Consider the following 18,283-nt stretch of genomic DNA (forward strand, 5'->3'; position numbering starts at 1 on the left):
ACTGGTGAATTGCAGGTGCAGTCCTGGACACAGGTAACAGGTGTTGATGGGGTCTGGGCAGCCTGGAAGTAACTTGAGATCCACCTAGCCAGGTGGGTTCGGAGGCCTTCCTTCTGCGCTGTATTTTCTGTCCCTCGCTGCCTGAAGTTCTGCACAAGTTCTTCTCGGTGTCTGTTACTCCTAACCCGTATGGCTGACAGCATCAGCCTTTCATGGGCACTGTCTTCTCACTGGCAGCCCCAGGCTCCTGACCTGCTGTGGTGCCTCCAGGAGTCAGATGAGGCCAGGAGACCTGCAATCTCCTGCCCTCCAGCTTTAGTTGCTGGGCCTTTAGTACCCTTGCAACCAGGGGCTCCGGTGTCCGGTCTCTTTGGTGCTTAATCCTGGGGGAGCTCAGTTGCAGCTCCACACCTCAGGCTTTCCTCTCTTGCCTCCTCGACCCTCCCTCACTGTCCCTCTACCCAGACTAACAAACACCGCCTCCAGACTAGAACTTATAGGGTAGTTCCCCTGAAACCGGGTTTAGAGCTCCCCCTTCTGGTCTGGAGTCAGGTGTTGCTTGTTTGTGTTACCTGCCAAGGGGATCCCTCCTTACCTCCAGGCATGACATCACCCCACCCCATGAGGGAGGCAATGCCATTGTGGACTCCTGGTGTGCCACATAAACATATTCCAGGTGTTGGAATCTGGAGGTATACAAGCCATACGCTCACCGTCATTTGGCTTGTCATAAACACCGCACATGCGCTACACATGTGACTGTAAATGGGGAAGCCACTTCTCACACTAATTCATTCTATTACAATAGACTGACGATAAGCTCGGCGCACGCCTCCGCCAGTTCACACATCCACACCACACTTGCTGCCACCACTTGCCATTTTGATAGGCCACTAAGGCACCTGCCAGGGAGGGGGGGACACTAGTATGCACTCTCAGCTTTCCCAAGCACCTGATGGGTATACTGTTTGCACTCACGTATTTACACAGGGTAACACAAGCGGGCTATACTTTCCTTCGTCAAGATTGTGGGTACGTTTAGAACAAGGAACATGGCTACTAAATTTTAGATTTAATATACAAAAAAAAGTACAGTGCTTACAAAATGTAAAAACAGATTAAATAAGACATACACAAGGAAAAAATAGTTTAAAATTAAAAAGGATAAACAAAGAAATCCCTTACAGATTAAATTAATGAGCGATTCCTTGCAGAAGAGTCACTGCAGCAATTTTGGCAGATCTACAAATCACGTTGTCACTCCTTGATCTGACCATCAGTTTTTCTGGATGAGAGCTATAAAGGGTCTTCTGCAAACCCCTCACCCCTCCTCCAGGACAGGTGAGAAGAGGATGTCTAATTGTATGTAGTTTTAAAAACAGGTCCTTGTCTATGAGACTCGGAACATGTGCTATTCTCGTCCATTTTGAGGATCAGACGGAAGACAGACTTTGTACTTCAGAGTTCCTTCCAAGTCTCTTCCATTTTAACTGATACATTAAGACTCCATGGATAAAAAAAAATTCAGACCATCTACTTGCTTCAATCAAAAATAAATGGAAGAGGAAAAAAAAACACCAGAAGCTACTAGGATGCCATCTGAGGGTCAGACGGGAAGGGGCAGATGGCCATATAACTTGGACGAGGATAGCGACACAATGCTTGAACTGGCCGTTGGTTCTCCCGACCGGAGCGTGACAGCAAGTATTTCTATGCAGTTGTCACGCTCCTAATTGGCTTTTTTGCAACTTGCTTGCTGTGGTTGCAGCACCTTGTGGGTCACAATGTCACCCCATTTACTTGCACTATACTGCGATGTAGCAGCGTCCTAGAACAGTCTTTGGCTGCTCGAGCTGTGTCGTGGCCAAATTTACAGCGTAGCCCCAGCCTTATTCTAAGGCTATGTCTCCACGTTCCGGATGGCCGGCGGTATCGCTGCAGCGGCGAAGCCGCTCGGCGCTAAGCCCCGCCCCCTTTCTGGGACGCGATGATGCCGGATGTGTTAACTCTTCACATCCGGGATGATCGCTCTGTCCCATAGGGCCCTGTGATATGCCTTGCGGGGACGCTGCGTCCCCGCAAGGTGTACGGACATGCTGCGATCTGAAAAGACACGCAGCATGTCCGGAGTCGCAGGGCCGCCGCGTGCGGGTTTCCACGCATAGTGGAGACGGGATTTCATAAAATCCCCTCCACTATGCTGGAACATCTGGACGCTGCTTGTTTGACGCTGCAGCTCTGCGCAGCGTCAAACAAGCAGCGTTTCCTGACCGTGGAAACATACCCTAACAGTGACCGGTTCTTCTGAACTGCACATTTAGCGTCTCCCAATCCCACACTTCCTCCTCATCCCACCATCTCTGTTGGTGTCCCTCAAGGCTCTGTCCTGGGACCCATAAACATCCATTTATACCTTTTGACATCAAACTTTTCCCTATACCATAAGTCCGCTGCCTCAGAGTAACCCTTGACTCTGCCTTGTACTTCAAACCACACATTAAAACTCTTGCCACCTACTGCTGCGTCCATCTCAAAAATATTTCCAGAATCCGTCCTTTCCTCAACCCTGAATCTACTAAAATGTTAGTGCATCATCTCCCGCCCTGACTACTGCAATATCTTCCTCTACCTAACACTCTTGCACTCCTCCAGTCCATCCTTAACTCTGCTGCCTGACTAATCTATCTCTTTCCTCGCTACTCCTCCGCCTCTCCCCTCTGCAAATCCCTTCATTGTCTCCCAATTTCCCAAATATCCAGTTAAAACTACTAATGGAGCGCCCCCACACCGCCGCAGGGCCTAGGGGTACCCGGCACCGGGCCTCTGGGTCTCAGTCCTGGGGTTGTCACGGTGGCTAGACCCGGTCCGTGGCCCTGTCTGTCAGTGGGGGACGTCCGGTAGAATGAGTGACGGTGTAGCGGTGCAGTTGTGGGGTGCAGGTCGTAGTAAATAACGAGGACACCAGGTTGCAGTCTCTTTACCTCTTTACTGAAGATCTCTGGGTCCTCAGTCCGGAACACGGTTCACCAGGCTGCGCAAATCCGGCCGGTCCAATGGCACCTCCAGAGTTCTCTTCACAGGTGGAAATCGGTGCCTTCCTACTAGCGCTAGGTGTTGTGGTCCTTCCCTGCTGTGCTTACGGAAAGTACCCCACAACTGTTGTGTCTGTTTCTGATGTTCCCTCACAACTCGATTAGATGATGTTCTGCTAATCCTCCGTCCCTCCCTGATGATCTGGTTGGGACGGCACCCGTTTGACGGGTAGGCTCTGAGCTCTTCCGGGACCCTAGAGTCGCCCCTCTCCACAAGTTGCCCCCCAAGACTGCATAGGTGATATGTGTTAGACAGCTCGCCTTAGACTGACTGTCCTGCCGCGGTTTGGAGTATTGCTTGAAGCTGAATATTATTCTACTCCCTCGGCGTTCCGGCCACCGGTAGTGCGCCTCAGTAGGATGTTGCTTCGGTCTTACAGCACGACTCCTACTGGTATTTCTCCTTTTGCGTGATCTCGTTTCTCACTCAGCACAATCTATCTCGCTTCTAATCCTTTCTTGGGGACTGCTGCTACCCGGAGCTGGCACGGTCCCGTAACGTTCTTTCTTGTTGCCAAGCCTCTGTCAGGATCCCACCCCTGACAGAGACCCTACTGTATCTTCCCCCCACAACACCCTCTGCCACAAGGTGTTGCCTGGTTCCAACCCAGTCAGCTTTCTGATCTAACTTCCTGCCTGACCCCCAGTTTACCCACTATGGTGGGGAGTGGCCTAATGAATAGCACCCTTAGCTCCCCCCGGAGGCCCAGCTGTGAAATGTATTGGTGTCTGTGATACCTGATCAGATGAACTCCTTCAGTGCCATCAGACGCACCATGGCTCCCCATAGTGGCGGAGCCACAGTACTGCAACGACCAGGACTCTGGGGCGCTGCACTAACACTGACCTACAAGGCCATCCATAATCTGTCTCTTCCATATATCTCTGAACTAATCTCCCAATATCTTCCCACACGTAACCTTTGGCCCTCCCAAGACCTCCTTCTCTCCTCCACGCTCGTAGGTTGCTTACATAATCGCCTCCAAGACATCTCCCGACTATCTGCCATCCTCCAAAATTCTGTGGCACAACATGTCCGATTATCCACCACATTCGGAACTTTCAGACGGAACTTGATTTTTTTTTTTATGCAGGGCCAGGTTAAGGGGTAGGCAGTGTAGTCACCTGCCTAGGGTGACACCTCCTGCCTGTCCAAGGGGAGGGGCGCACTTTGAAAAAAAAAAAAAAAAAAAAGGGGACTGTGCTGATGTAATAAGCTGAGAGGCTGTGTGTGCAGAGGGGGGCGGGGGGATAAAATGAGGGGCTGTGCAGATGAGGGTAATAAAATAAGGGGCTGTGCAGATAGAGGAAATAAGCTGAGGGGCTGGGCAGGGGGGAGATGGGGTGAATAAACAGAGGGCCTGTGCAGAAGAGAGGAATAAAGGGACAGTGGGGGCAGGCATAAAATGTGGTGACCATACTGTATATGGGGGTGTGGAGGTAATCTTACTGGGGACTGTGGTGAATAGCATACTGTTTGGGGTATTGTTTGTGGGGCATAATACTGTATGGGGTGCTGTGGGGGTTATCACCGTACACATGGGAGATGTTGTGAATATCATACTATTTTTGGGGGTCTGGTGTTGGTGACCATTCTATATATTGGGGGGTTGTTGTGGATATCATACCGTATGGGTGGCTGTGGTAACCATCATACTGTGTAGGAGGACAGTGTGAGGAGTGGCTACAGTTTGAAGAAGGCAGTATGAGGGCATAGTGAGAAAAGGGGCACAGGATGGATATAGAGAGGGGACAGTGTGAAATGGAAGCCCAATATGGAGAGGGGTTATGGTGGGGGGACAGTGTGGAGATATAGAAAGTTTTAATGGAAAATTAGGGAGGGGACTGCCATGGCATAGGCCGTGGTTCATAAGGGCGAATGGTGTGGCGGTTATAGCTGATAATGGTAGACAGTGTGAAGGTCATATACCATAGAAGGCTTATTTGGGGTCATAATATGGACAGATATTTTTATGAGGGCATTTTAATAACACTCTTTTTAAGGGCACTGTGTCGGGATGTGCCTCAAAAGGCCAGAGAAGAGGGAGGTCTGCAGAGAATGGCTGTGGATGTGAAAGGTCATCGTCGCATCTAGACAAGATGGAGATGAAAGAGATGACTGTAAGATGTAATCTATAAGGTACCTGGATGTAAATGTTTATTTGTGATACTGACTAATTCTCATCAGTATGGTGGTTCCTGTATGGTATGCTTATGGCTGTCAATAACAACTCCCAGTATCTCCTTACCATTGTTAAGGACATACTGGGAGTTATAGGGTTGTAGGTTGATTTGATACAGTTGTTTATGGGGCTGAGTTGATATTACAATTGATTGTTGTACTAAGCTTGGTCCTTGTATTCAAGTACTCTTGGTTCTGGTCATGTATTCATGTACTTATGGTGGTTCTGGTGACATATTCATGTACTGATGGAGGTTCTAGTAACGTATTAATTTACTGATGGTGGTTCTGGTAACATAGTCAAGTACTGATGGTGGGTCTTTTGATGCATTTGTGTACTGATGGTAGATCCAGTGATGCATTCATGTACTAATGGTAGTTCTTGTGATGTATTCATGTACTGATGGTGGCTCTGGTGACATTCATGTACTGATGATGGTTCTGGTGATGTATTTATTTACTGATGATGTTTCTGGTGCCATATTATTGATGGCTCTGGCGCTGCAATTATGTGCTGATGACTATTTTGCCTTCGTATTCATGTACTGATGGTGGTTCTGGTGATGATTAAGCTGTATTTGTCACATGACGGAAGGCAAAACACATCAGATGCATCCCTTAATTTATAATGAGGGTCTGTTTATTTTCCACTAGGGTATTTTCCAAATGCTGGATACCATATTTGAAACCAAACAGCCCTGATTATATTTACATTTTATTAGTTTCCATAACTTTCCTCGGGTTCTACATTTAAAGGGACTCTGTCACCTGAATTTGGAGGGAACAATTTTCAGCCATAGGGGCGGGGTTTTCGGGTGTTTGATTCACCCTTTCCTTACCCGCTGGCTGCATGCTGGCTGCAATATTGGATTGAAGTTCATTCTCTGTCCTCCATAGTACACGCCTGCGTAAGGCAAGATTGCCTTGTGCAGGCATGTGCTACGGAGGACAGAGAATGAACTTCAATCCAATATTGCAGCCAGCGGGTAAGGAAAGGGTGAATCAAACACCCGAAAACCCCACCCATATGACTGAAAATTGTTCCCTCCAAATTCAGGTGACAGAGTCCCATTAAAATCTAGGACGTCAGGGATGAATTTTGCTATTTTTTCCCATGTATTGTGTAAATGGTCAGAAAAAATGATTGGTTCCCTATCTAACTTTGAAATTCCCCTCTAAGTCACATGCTTAAAGACCAACACTTTTTTTTTTTTTTTACTTTGATAACATTCTTTTGTGAAAAGGTAGCAATTCTAGTGGAAGTGGTCATCAGAGTTTGCTACCTAACCCATCGGAAGGGAAGGGGATATGCATTAGGGTCCCGTTAACCTTAGAGTACTGTCACACAGTGCAATTTTGATCGCTACGACGGCACGTGACGTCGCAGCGTCGTATGATTATCGCTCCAGCGTCGTAGACTGCGGTCACACGGTGCAATCACGGCGCTGGAGCGATGCCGAAGTCCCCGGGTAACCAGGGTAAACATCGGGTTACTAAGCGCAGGGCCGCGCTTAGTAACCCGATGTTTACCCTGGTTACCAGCGTAAACGTAAAAAAAACAAACAGTACATACTTACATTCCGGTGTCTGTCCCCCGGCGTTCTGCTTCTCTCCACTGTGTAAGCGCCATAGCCGGAAAGCACAGCGGTGACGTCAGACGTCACCGCTGTGCTCGCTTTCCTGCCGGCAGGCGCTCACAGTGCAGAGAAGCTGAGACGCCGGAGGACAGACACCGGAATGTGAGTATGTACTGTTTGGTTTTTTTACGTTTACGCTGGTAACCAGGGTAAACATCGGGTTACTAAGCGCGGCCCTGCGCTTAGTTACCCGATGTTTACCCTGGTTACAAGCGAACACATCGCTGGATCGCTGTCACACACAACGATCCAGCGATGTCAGCGGGTGATCCAGCGACGAAAGAAAGTTCCAAACAATCTGCTACGACGTACGATTCTCAGCAGGATCCCTGATCGCTGCTGCGTGTCAGACACTGCGATATCGTAACGATATCGCTAGAACGTCACGGATCGTACCGTCGTAGCGATCAAAGTGTGACTGTGTGACAGTACCCTAAGGCTCTGTGCCATTCCTTTGCTTTGGGGTGGGGGTGGGGTGCGCGATTGACTTCATCTGCCTAGGGCACCAAAATACTGTCCTGGGCCTGATTGTATGTAACCCCTTTTCACATGGAATCAGTGGTGCTCTGAAAATAAACAATAGTAATATTTTAATTAAATTTGTTGATTGTGTATCTTGCAATTCTATACACATTTAAAGATGCTTTATGGAGGACAGGATTCCCCGTTAAACAGTAAAACTTAACGCTGTGTGTGTGTGCGGTGGGAGGGAAAATCATAAAATAAGCGTGGTGGTCACGATATAAAACAGCCTACACCCGCGGCCCCTCTGACTGTGAATACTATATTAGACAATGGTCGCAGGATGACTAGACACAGCTGATGGGGAATAAGTAGGCTGAGAGGGGGCTGGGTATGTGAGGAGGTGCAGATTGTGTCTCTATACAGAAGCTATGTTACAAGTCCGCCTCTGCAGGCCATAGACTGACTCATCCACGTCTTGCTAAGCTCAGGATGTGTCGTGTTTTTGTGTCTTAATTACAGACAGCCACCCTGGTGTACTTCGCAACTTCTCCTTATATTCCTTTCTATAGGATCCCTTAGTAATACTACCTATTGCATTAAGCTTCGAAACTTTACAGTCGTCCTCATTCCAGCAAAATTATCAAAGGACAAATGTCTTACACAGTGGCGTAACTAGAGTCTGATGGGCCCCGGTGTAAGATTTGGACCACCCCTCCTTTGCGTATGTTGGTCAGATGTATGGTCCCTTGTAGCATTCTAAGGGTATGTGCACACGTTCAGGATTTTTTGTGTTTTTTCGCGATAAAAACCCATAAACAATGCATACATATGCATCCTATCATATAGAAAGCATTCCGCAATTTTTGTGCACATGATGCGTTTTTTTTCCGCGGAAAAAACGCATCGCGGTAAAAAAAGCAGCCTGTTCATTAATTTTGCGGATTTTTTGCGTTTTTCCCGCTATATAATACATTGGGAAAACTCCGGAAAAAAATGCGTAAAAAACGCTAAAAAAAACGAATGCGGATTTCTGGCAGAAATGTCGGTTTTGGTCAGGAAATTTCTGCAAGAAATCCTGAACGTGTGCACATACCCTTAATCTTAAAAGGATATACAAGTTGCACCTCCTCCCCCATAATGTGGTAATGTCCCCCATCTTGTGCTCCTTCCTGGTATATATGTCCCACATCCTGAGCCCATCCTGGTACATATATCCCCCATCCTGGTACATATATCCCACATCCTGGTACATATATCCCCCATCCTGGTACATATATCTTCCATCCTGGTACATATATCTTCCATCCTGGTACATATATCTTCCATCCTGGTGTATGTATGTATGTATGTATGTATGTGTGTATAATATATAGATATATCTATATCTATATCTCCTCCATCCTGGTATGAACACAGTTGTGCTCAAAAGTTTACATACCCTGGCAGAATTTTTGCTTTCTTGGCCTATTTCAGAGAATATGAATGATAATGCCAACTTTTTCTCCACTCATGGTTAGTGGTTGGGTGAAGCCATTTATTGTCAAACTACTGTGTTTTCTCTTTTGAAATCATAATGACAACCCAAAACATCCAAATTACCCTGATCAAAAGTTCACATACGCCATTTCTTAATACCGTGTATTGCCCCTTCTAACATCAATGACAGCTTGAAGTGTTTTGTGGTAGTTATGGATGAGGTTCTTTATTTTCTCAGATGGTAAAGCTGCCCACTCTTTTTGGCAAAAAGCCTCCAGTTCCTGTAAATTCCTGGGCTGTCTAGCATGAACTGCGCACTTGAGATCTCCCCAGAGTGGCTCAATGATATTGAGGTCAGGAGACTGAGATGACTACTCCAAAACCTTCACTTTGTTCTGCTGTAGCCAATGACAGGATAACTTGGCCTTGTGTTTTGGATCGTTGTCGTGTTGGAACGTCCAAGTACGTCCCTTGCGCAGCTTCTAGGTTGATTAGTGAAAATCTTCCTCCAGTATTTGCTGATAACGTGCTGCATTCATCTTTCCTTCAACTTTGACCAAGTTTCCTGTGCCTTTGTAGCTCACACATCCCCAAAACATCAGCGATCCACCTCCGTGCTTTACAGTAGGAATGGTGTTCCTTTCATCACAGGCCTTGTTGACCTCTCTCCAAATGTATCATTTATGGTTGTGGCCAAAAAGTTCAATTTTGGTCTCATCACTCCAAATCACCTTGTTCCAGAAGTTTTGAGGCTTGTCTCTGTGCTGTTTTGCATATTGTAGGCAATACCTTTGTGGCATTTGCACAGTAATGGCTTTCTTCTGGCGACTCAACCATGCAGCCCTTTTTTCTTCAAGTGCCTCCTTATTGTGCATCTTGAAACAGCCACACTGCTAGTTTTCAAAGAGTCCTGTATTTCAGCTGATGTTATTTGTGGGTTTTTCTTTGCATCCCGGACAATTTTCCTGGCAGTTGTGGATGACATTTTTGTTGGTCTATCTGATCGTGGTTTTGTTCTTACAGAGCCCCTGATTTTCCATTTGTTAATCACAGTCTGAACGCTGCTGATTAGCATTATCAATTCCTTGGATATCTTTTTGTATCCCTTTCCTGTTTTATACAGTTCAACTACGTTTTCCTGTAGATCCATTGACAATTCTTTTGCTTTCCCCATGACTCACAATCCAGAAACGTCAGTGGCTGGATGAAAGATGCAAGAGTCTGTCTGGATCCCAGAAACTCACTCAGCTTTTATGCACACACACTGATTACAAGCAAGCAGGTCACAGGTGAGGATGTTACCTTTAGTAGCCATTCAAACCCATCTGTGTCAACTTCTGTGCATGTTATCAGGCCAAAATCAACAGGGTATGTGAACTTTTGATCAGGGCCATTTGGATTTTTTGGGTTGTCATTATGATTTAACAAGAGAAAACACAGTACCGTATTTTTTGGACTATAAGACGCACTTTTTCCCCAAAAAAATAGTGAGGAAAATGGGGGTGCGTCTATTAGTTCGAACGCAGGCTTACCGGTTGGTTGCGGCAGTGGTGTGGCGGTTGCAGAGGTGCGGTAATGCTGAGGCGTGGTGGGTGGTATGGCGTGCACCTGAGCAGGGTACCTTCCTCAGGTGTGGTGATGCCGCAGCCCGGTATCCAAGGCGGGCAGCAGAGCCGGGTGAATAACAGGTTTCTCGGTGGTGGCGGCCATCTTCCTGAGGCCTCGAGTGCGCAGATTGAGTTCTCTGCTTCCCGAGGCTTCAGGAAAATGGCCGCTGCAATCTCCATCAGCACACGCGCTGCTTCTCGTGGCTATTTTCCTGAAGCCGCGGGAAGCAGAATACTCAATCTGCGCACGCGCAGCCTCAGCAAGATGGACGCCGCCACCGAGAAACCCGCTTTGCTGCTCGCCTGGGATACCGGGCTGCGACGTCGCCTTACCTGAGGAAGGGACCCTGCTCAGGTGCACGCCATACCGCCCACCTTATAAAAATCTTTTTTTCTATTTTCACTCCAAAATTTGGGGTGTGTCTTATGGTCCGAAAAATACGGTAGTTTGACAATAAATAACTTCACCAAACCACTAACCATAAGTGGAGAAAAAGTGTTGGAGCTATGTAAAAAGGACAAGAAAGCAAAAATTCTTCGGGGGTATGTAAACTTTTGAGCACAACTGTATCCTCCATCCTGGTTTACATGTCAACCATCCTGGTATATATATGTCCCATCCTGGTATATATATTGTATGTCTCTCATACTGCCACTGTTCTTTAATGCATAGGAAAAAAAAAAAATATTCTACCTGTCTTCCCTCCATTCCCCCGCTGCGGGGCATCCTCTTCTGAAGCCAGCAGCTGACTTCAACATGAAAGCGACAGGAGCGCATGATTTCACTTCCATGCGCTCCCAGCCTCTGTGTGGCCAACAGCATGTATTGCAGCGGTGCATCGCAACACAAGGATGCACATCCAGTTGAAGTTTGTGCTGGCGTTGGTGGGCCCCTCACCTACACGGGATCGGTTGCGACCTCTGTGACCGCTATAGTTACGCCTCTGGCTCTTATTTACTAGGGAGTCTGACAGTAAACTGTTGAGCCCCCCACAGATCAGCTCTAATCTGTGAACAAAGCCAGCAATAAATGTTTAAGCTCCCTGAACAGAAGGAATGTAGCTTTACACATAATAATAATCATTTCTATAGCACTAACATATTCCGCAGCACTTTCCACGTGAGAAGGAACTTGTACTGGCAATAAAAGACATTACAGAATAACCTATAACTCAGATACCAAAAGGAGTGAGGGTCCTGCTGCTTGCAAGCCTACAATCTATGAGGAGATAGGTGAGACACGCAAGGTAAATGGTAAAAATTGTTTGTATCGTATGGTCCAGCCATCAATATACTAAATAGGGTGTTCACATAATGCAGCATGAACCAGTCATCAGCCAGTATCTGTACAGTACAGACACAGAGCGCTATTAAAATTTTGTGTTTGCAAAATGGGGATAGTTAGATAAGTGAGGTGAGGCAATAGGTCAATTTTTAGGCCACGCTTGCTATTGTTAGTATTGGGAATCAATCAAATTGTCTTGGGGACTGCATTCCAAAGAATTGGTGCAGCACATGAGAAGTCTAGGAGATGGGAGTGGGAGGTTCAGATTATAGAGTATGCTACTTTTAGGTCATTAGCGGAACGGAGGGCACGGGTAGGGTGGTAGACCGAGACAAGGGAGGAGCAGTGCTCACTGATATCAATGAGTTGACTATGAAACGCATGGATGTATCAAAACATCCAAAGCAGGAGATATTCTATGCAACAGCTTGAATTCTGCAGAATTGGTGTGTTTATTATCCCTGTACTATGACATCACTGTGTATATTATCCCTGTACTGTGACATCACTGCACACATTATCACTGTATTATTACATCACTGTTTTTATTATCTTTGTACTGTGATACTGGTGTGTTTACTATCCCTGTACTGTGACATCACTGTGTGCATTATCCCTGTACTGTGACATCACTGTGTGCATTATCCTTGTACTGTGACATCACTGTGTGTATTATCCCTGTACTGTGACATCCCTGTGTATTACCCCTGTACTGTGACGTCACTGTGTATTATCTCTGTACTGTGACGTCACTGTGTCTATTATCCCTGTACTGTGACATCACTGTGTATTATCTCTGTACTGTGACATCCCTGTCTATTATCTTGGTACTATGACATCACTGTGTGTATTATCCCTGGTGAAAATAGGAAAAAGAATCCAGCTTCCAAAAATATCAAAATTTATTGAAGATAAAATCCAAAGACATGGTTCACAGGAGAGAGAGTAGCAGCATTATCCCTGTACTGTGACATCACTGTGTGTATTATCCCTGTACTGTGACATCACTGTGCACATTATTCCTGTACTGTGACATCACTGTGCACATTACCCCTGTACTGTGACATCACTGTGTTTATTATCCCTGTACTGTGACATCACTGTGCACATTACCCCTGTACTGTGACACCACTGTGTGTATTATTCCTGTACTGTGACATCACTGTGCACATTACCCCTGTACTGTGACATCACTGTGTGTATTATCCCTGTACTGTGACATCACTGTGCACATTACCCCTGTACTGTGACATCACTGTGCACATTACCCCTGTACTGTGACATCACTGTGCGCATTACCCCTGTACTGTGACATCACTGTGCGCATTACCCCTGTACTGTGACATCACTGTGTGTATTATCCCTGTACTGTGACATCACTGTGTGCATTACCCCTGTACTGTGACATCACTGTGTGTATTATCCCTGTACTGTGGCATCACTGTGTGCATTATCCCTGTTCTGTGACACCACTGTGCACTGTCACTTTTCTGTGACATCACTGAGTTCGTTATTCCTATTCTGTGACATCACTGTGTGCATTATCCCTTAATTCTGATATCAGTGATTTTCTTATCTTTGTACCGTGACTGCGTCAGGTGAACAGCTATCTAATGTGAACGGGCACCTTAAGGCCATGTTCACACGCTGCGGGTTCCTCTGCGGGTTAATCCCGCAGCGGAATTGAAAATCTGCAGGGCAAAACCGCTGTGGTTATCCCTGAAGATTTATCGCGGTTTGTTCCGCGGTTTCCGCTGCGGGATTACTGCTGTACTATTTATGCTGCATATGCAGCAATATGCAGCATCAATAGTAATGTAAAAAATAATAAAAATTGGCTATACTCACCCTCTGACGTCGCGATCTCCCCGGCGCTGCAAGCGGCTGTGCCGACAAGGACCTTCGTGACGTCACGGTCATGTGACCGCGACGTCACCACAGGTCCTGTTCGGCACAGCAACTGAGACCGGACGCCGCGGGCAGCGCTGAGAGGTGAGTATAGCTTCATTTTTTATTTTAATTCTTTTTTTTACACTATTTTATGGTTCCCAGGGCCTGGAGGAGAGTCTCCTCTCTTCCACCCCGGGTACCACCCGCACATTATCCGCTTACTTCCCGCAACGTGGGCACAGCCCCATGCGGGAAGTAAGCGGTTCAATGCATTCCTATGGGTGCAGAATCGCAGCGATTCTGCACAAAGAAGTGACATGCTGCGGGTTGTAAACCGCTGCGTTTCTGCGCGGTTTTTCCCGCAGCATGTGCACTGCGGTTTGCGGTTTCCATAGGGTTTACATGTTAATGTAAACGCTATGGAAACTGCTGCGGACCCGCAGCATCAAAATCGCGGCGGTTCCGCGGTAAGAACCGCAGCGTGTGAACATGGCCTAAGAATGACTCCTGTTCAGTGACATCACTGTGTGCACTTTCAGGGATGGTTGTACTTCGGGACTGGTGGCTGAGCTGGCCCAAGGGTTCAGTTGTAAAAAATGATTGTAAAGTTGGGCCTTGAATTTTACTTGCACCAGTACTACCATAAAGAATAGTTTATAGGGTTCATTCCTCATGCAGGAAATATAGACACATTTGTTAACTCCTTCCACATCATGGGAAACAGTCTGTGTGTCGTAGTCTAATTCCCACGCACGTATATTTCTTAATCTGCCCAATACTGAAAGCAAAATATAGCAATGCATTCAGACCGTATAGTCTAGAAAGACAGGACAAAGATCGCTCGTTTAACTTTCGTTTCTGTATAGAGGAAGCACGGCAGACTCTTGTGGCAGTGAATATCTCTGGGCACGCTGCTGACTTTAGGACTTCAATGGTCTTCACACCAAACACAAAGCTTATTTCCAATCACGTGCATGCTTGACAGAAGTGCACAAATGTCAAGGACCAACATTTAAAGGGGTTGGACTCTTCATCATTTTTTTTTTTTTTCTTTTAAACAAATGTGTTGGAGGACATGATTTTGTGGCACTTACTAATGTGTTCGTACTACATGAACTTCTCTGTTATTGGAGCCTTCCTCACGAACTGCAAACCTCAGCTGTTCTCAAAAAATGGCTGCTAATGGAAAAGCATGTGATCAGGCCTTTCCATCAGCCTCCTAGAATTGAAAAAAAGTGCAAGTGACAGCTGTTTTTTTTTAATTGGAGGAAACTAGTGGACAGATCAAATGTTCCTGCACCATACTGAGAACTGGCGTGCTGTGCAGTCTGCGCAGATTGCCATGTGAACAAGCACACGGCATTTTGTAACGGGGAGAACCTGTAATACTTATATATTGTTCCACAAAATCATGGCCACCCATAACACATCTGTTAAAATGTCTTGTCTGTGTTATCTTTATTTTAAGTCCATGACCAGCTTTAAAGGGAATATGTCAGCAGGTTTTGCTCCGTAATCTGAGAACAGTGTGATTGTAGGGGCAGAGATTCTGATTCCAATGATATGTCAATATGACAACACAGCATTTAATCTTAATTATCCAGACGTCTATTTTCAGTAAGCCAGAAGGCATATACTGTTATCTTTATGTTGACTCTTCTTGTAGGTTAAATTGATATTTGTAAATTGATAAATGATTTTTATTTACCTCTTATATCAACTCCTACAGTTTATTGTACTGTTATCATTGCAAAACAAGGATGTAAGTAAACCGAACAATGATGTTTGCTAATATGTTGATTACACATTATACCAGGCCATGCAGTTTGTTGACTTGCAAACATTGATGGATAAACTATAAATAATCAATGTGGGTTAACCTCATCACCCCTTGACCTGTGGATAATTGCTTGAAGGACATCAGTTGTGAACTTTATAAAGGGGATATGTCTCTGTAGCAAGACATCCAAGAGATCCAGATATCCAGAGATCCAAAGAACCAGAGACTCTCTACAAAACCACAGTCAGAAACACACTACAGTATAGCTGCCAGATCATGGCTCCATCACGAGGAATACACATTTGACATTCTACAGGATGTCAGCTTAGGGGATCGCGGCCCCGGGTGAAAGAATACAGATCTGCTCCATTGACCATCACTGAACCCGTGGATATGTTTGGGGTAGTCAAGATTTGGGCCCACCATTCACATGAACCCCATGGATACATTTCGGAAAGCCAGGACAAGGACCCACCAGTCACCTGGCTCCATAGAGATGATCAGAGAAGCCAGGTTGTGACTCTTCGGTCACCTGCCTTGTACCTCAAAGGACTGAAAATAGATGTCTGGATAAGCAAGATTAAATGCTGTGTTATCACAGTCACTTATTAGGCTGTGTGTAGCCGTTTCAAAATAAATGTTTTCTCAGCAGAAGATTACACTGGTCAACAGCATTTTTGGTGCCAAAGATATTTCATCGAATTTAGGGTATTTTTGGGGTGCTGATTCTGAATATGTCATCAGTTTTGCCAGATTGGCTCAAGTTTTTGAGATTTTTGGTATCTTATTTTATAGCACTTGTTGGTACATGCGACGCATCATCTCATTAATTTCTTTGGATTAGTACTTGAACTGAGCAGTTCTCAATATAGTTTTGTGTTAATTAGTGTTCTAAAAGTTTGTTCATAGCTTGATTTTTGCACTAACTTTATGTTGTTGTCTGTTTTCCAGTGAAAAGCATGAACTCATCAAGAAGAAGTTGTCTTAACGATCCAGACTCATTCTGTTACATTTGTGGTGAATACACACTGCCAAAACATAGAAGAAACATAACAGACTTCGTAAAAAAAAGTGTATTTTGCCTATTTTGGGGTTATGCTTGGGGACCAAGACAAGTTTTGGGCACCACACATAGTGTGCAAAGCATGTATCGAATTATTACGAAAATGGAGCACAGGACAAAGAAAAAGCTTCAAATTTGGTGTTCCAATGGTGTGGAGAGAGCCAAAAAATCATCATGATGACTGTTATTTATGGTAAACACAGGTACAGGCACATCTTCACAATGAGGGACAGGCCTTCTTGCAGATTCCATGTTACTCCCATTTTCGTTTCTTATGCTTATTGAATCCTTGCACTTGCACTGCACAGAAATAACAGTCATCATGATGATTTTTTGGCTCTCTCCACACCATTGGAACACCAAATTTGAAGCTTTTCCTTTGTCCTTTGCTCCATTTTCGTAATAATTCGATACATGCTTTGCACACTATGTGTGGTGCCCAAAACTTGTCTTGGTCCCCAAGCATAACCCCAAAATAGGCAAAATACACTTTTTTTACGAAGTCTGTTATGTTTCTTCTATGTTTTGGCAGTGTGTATTCACCACAAATGTAACAGAATGAGTCTGGATCGTTAAGACAACTTCTTCTTGATGAGTTCATGCTTTTCACTGGAAAACAGACAACAACATAAAGTTAGTGCAAAAATCAAGCTATGAACAAACTTTTAGAACACTAATTAACACAAAACTATATTGAGAACTGCTCAGTTCAAGTACTAATCCAAAGAAATTAATGAGATGATGCGTTGCATTTACCAACAAGTGCTATAAATAAGATACCAAAAATGTCAAAAACTTGAGCCAATCTGGCAAAACTGATGACATATTCAGAATCAGCACCCCAAAAATACCCCAAATTCATTAAAATATTTTGGACACCAGAAAAAAAATTTTTTTTTGTTGACCTGTGTTATCAGTACAAGACTAGGTGTCTTGTGCCTCCTAGTCAACTGCTCTATGTAACCCCGCTCCCAAAACTGATTAGCAGCTTTCTGCCTATGCACAGTGTACACAGAAAGCTGCCACTCAGTGTTGTGGGTGGGGTTACACACAGCTCAGCATTTGAGCTCTGCTAAATTTGCAGCAGAGAAAACAGTGATTCTATCAAAATGACAGCATGCTGCCCAGAAAGTGATACATTGCTGGAATCAGGGTCTCGAGCCTACATTACATTACTCTCCGATTACATAGCAAAAAAAAAAGATGACCGTTTCCCTTTAAAAAAAAAAAAAAAAAAGAGCCATAGACCCCTCCATTCTAGTGATTGGTGATGAGCCAAACTCATGGATCACCAATGAAGACATTTCCTGACATGTTTCACTAACCACAAAGTACCCTTCGACTAAGTTCTTTTGCAGTCTATTGGTCGTGGTGCAATTATTCACAGTCAGTCAGTATGGAAATCCTACAAAATTACTCACACAAATAAATTAACAAGGGCAGTGTTGGACTGGGGTGTCAAGGGGCTACCAGTAACATTGACTTTGGGGTGGGGGGCCCACTTTTTACCTGCATACAAATATTTCTCTGTCCTCATTCACAAATTTACCTATATCTGTATATAACAATAAACTGTGTAGCGTGGTTAATGAATGATGAGATGAGGCTTTTTTCTGTACAGAGTGAATCAAGTGAATTATGCCAAGTACTGCCCATACAGTGGGGTTGGGGGCTCAGATGTGGCCAGAGGCCAACCGGTGGATTCCCCTGTTACCCTATGGGCCAGTCTGACCCTGAACAAAGGAATCTAATAGAATTTGGCTGGAACAGGTAGGCATTTTGCCTTCATTAAGTAACACAAGCTGT

At 45.2% G+C, this 18,283-nt stretch overlaps 1 protein-coding gene across 1 annotated transcript in view; it reads left to right on the forward strand.

Annotated features, from left to right (window-relative positions):
* The window catches only part of LOC143805854 (SERTA domain-containing protein 2-like), a 25,985-nt gene extending 14,303 nt beyond the window's left edge, over positions 1 to 11,682 (forward strand). The window contains exon 3 of the transcript XR_013221344.1: positions 11,552 to 11,682. The gene's annotated coding sequence lies outside the window, so the exon portion shown is untranslated. The remainder of the gene's footprint in view (positions 1 to 11,551) is intronic.
* The last annotated feature ends 6,601 nt before the right edge of the window (positions 11,683 to 18,283 follow it).

Source organism: Ranitomeya variabilis, chromosome 2 (assembly GCF_051348905.1).
Source record: "Ranitomeya variabilis isolate aRanVar5 chromosome 2, aRanVar5.hap1, whole genome shotgun sequence".
In the NCBI taxonomy this organism is placed as follows: domain Eukaryota; kingdom Metazoa; phylum Chordata; class Amphibia; order Anura; family Dendrobatidae; genus Ranitomeya; species Ranitomeya variabilis.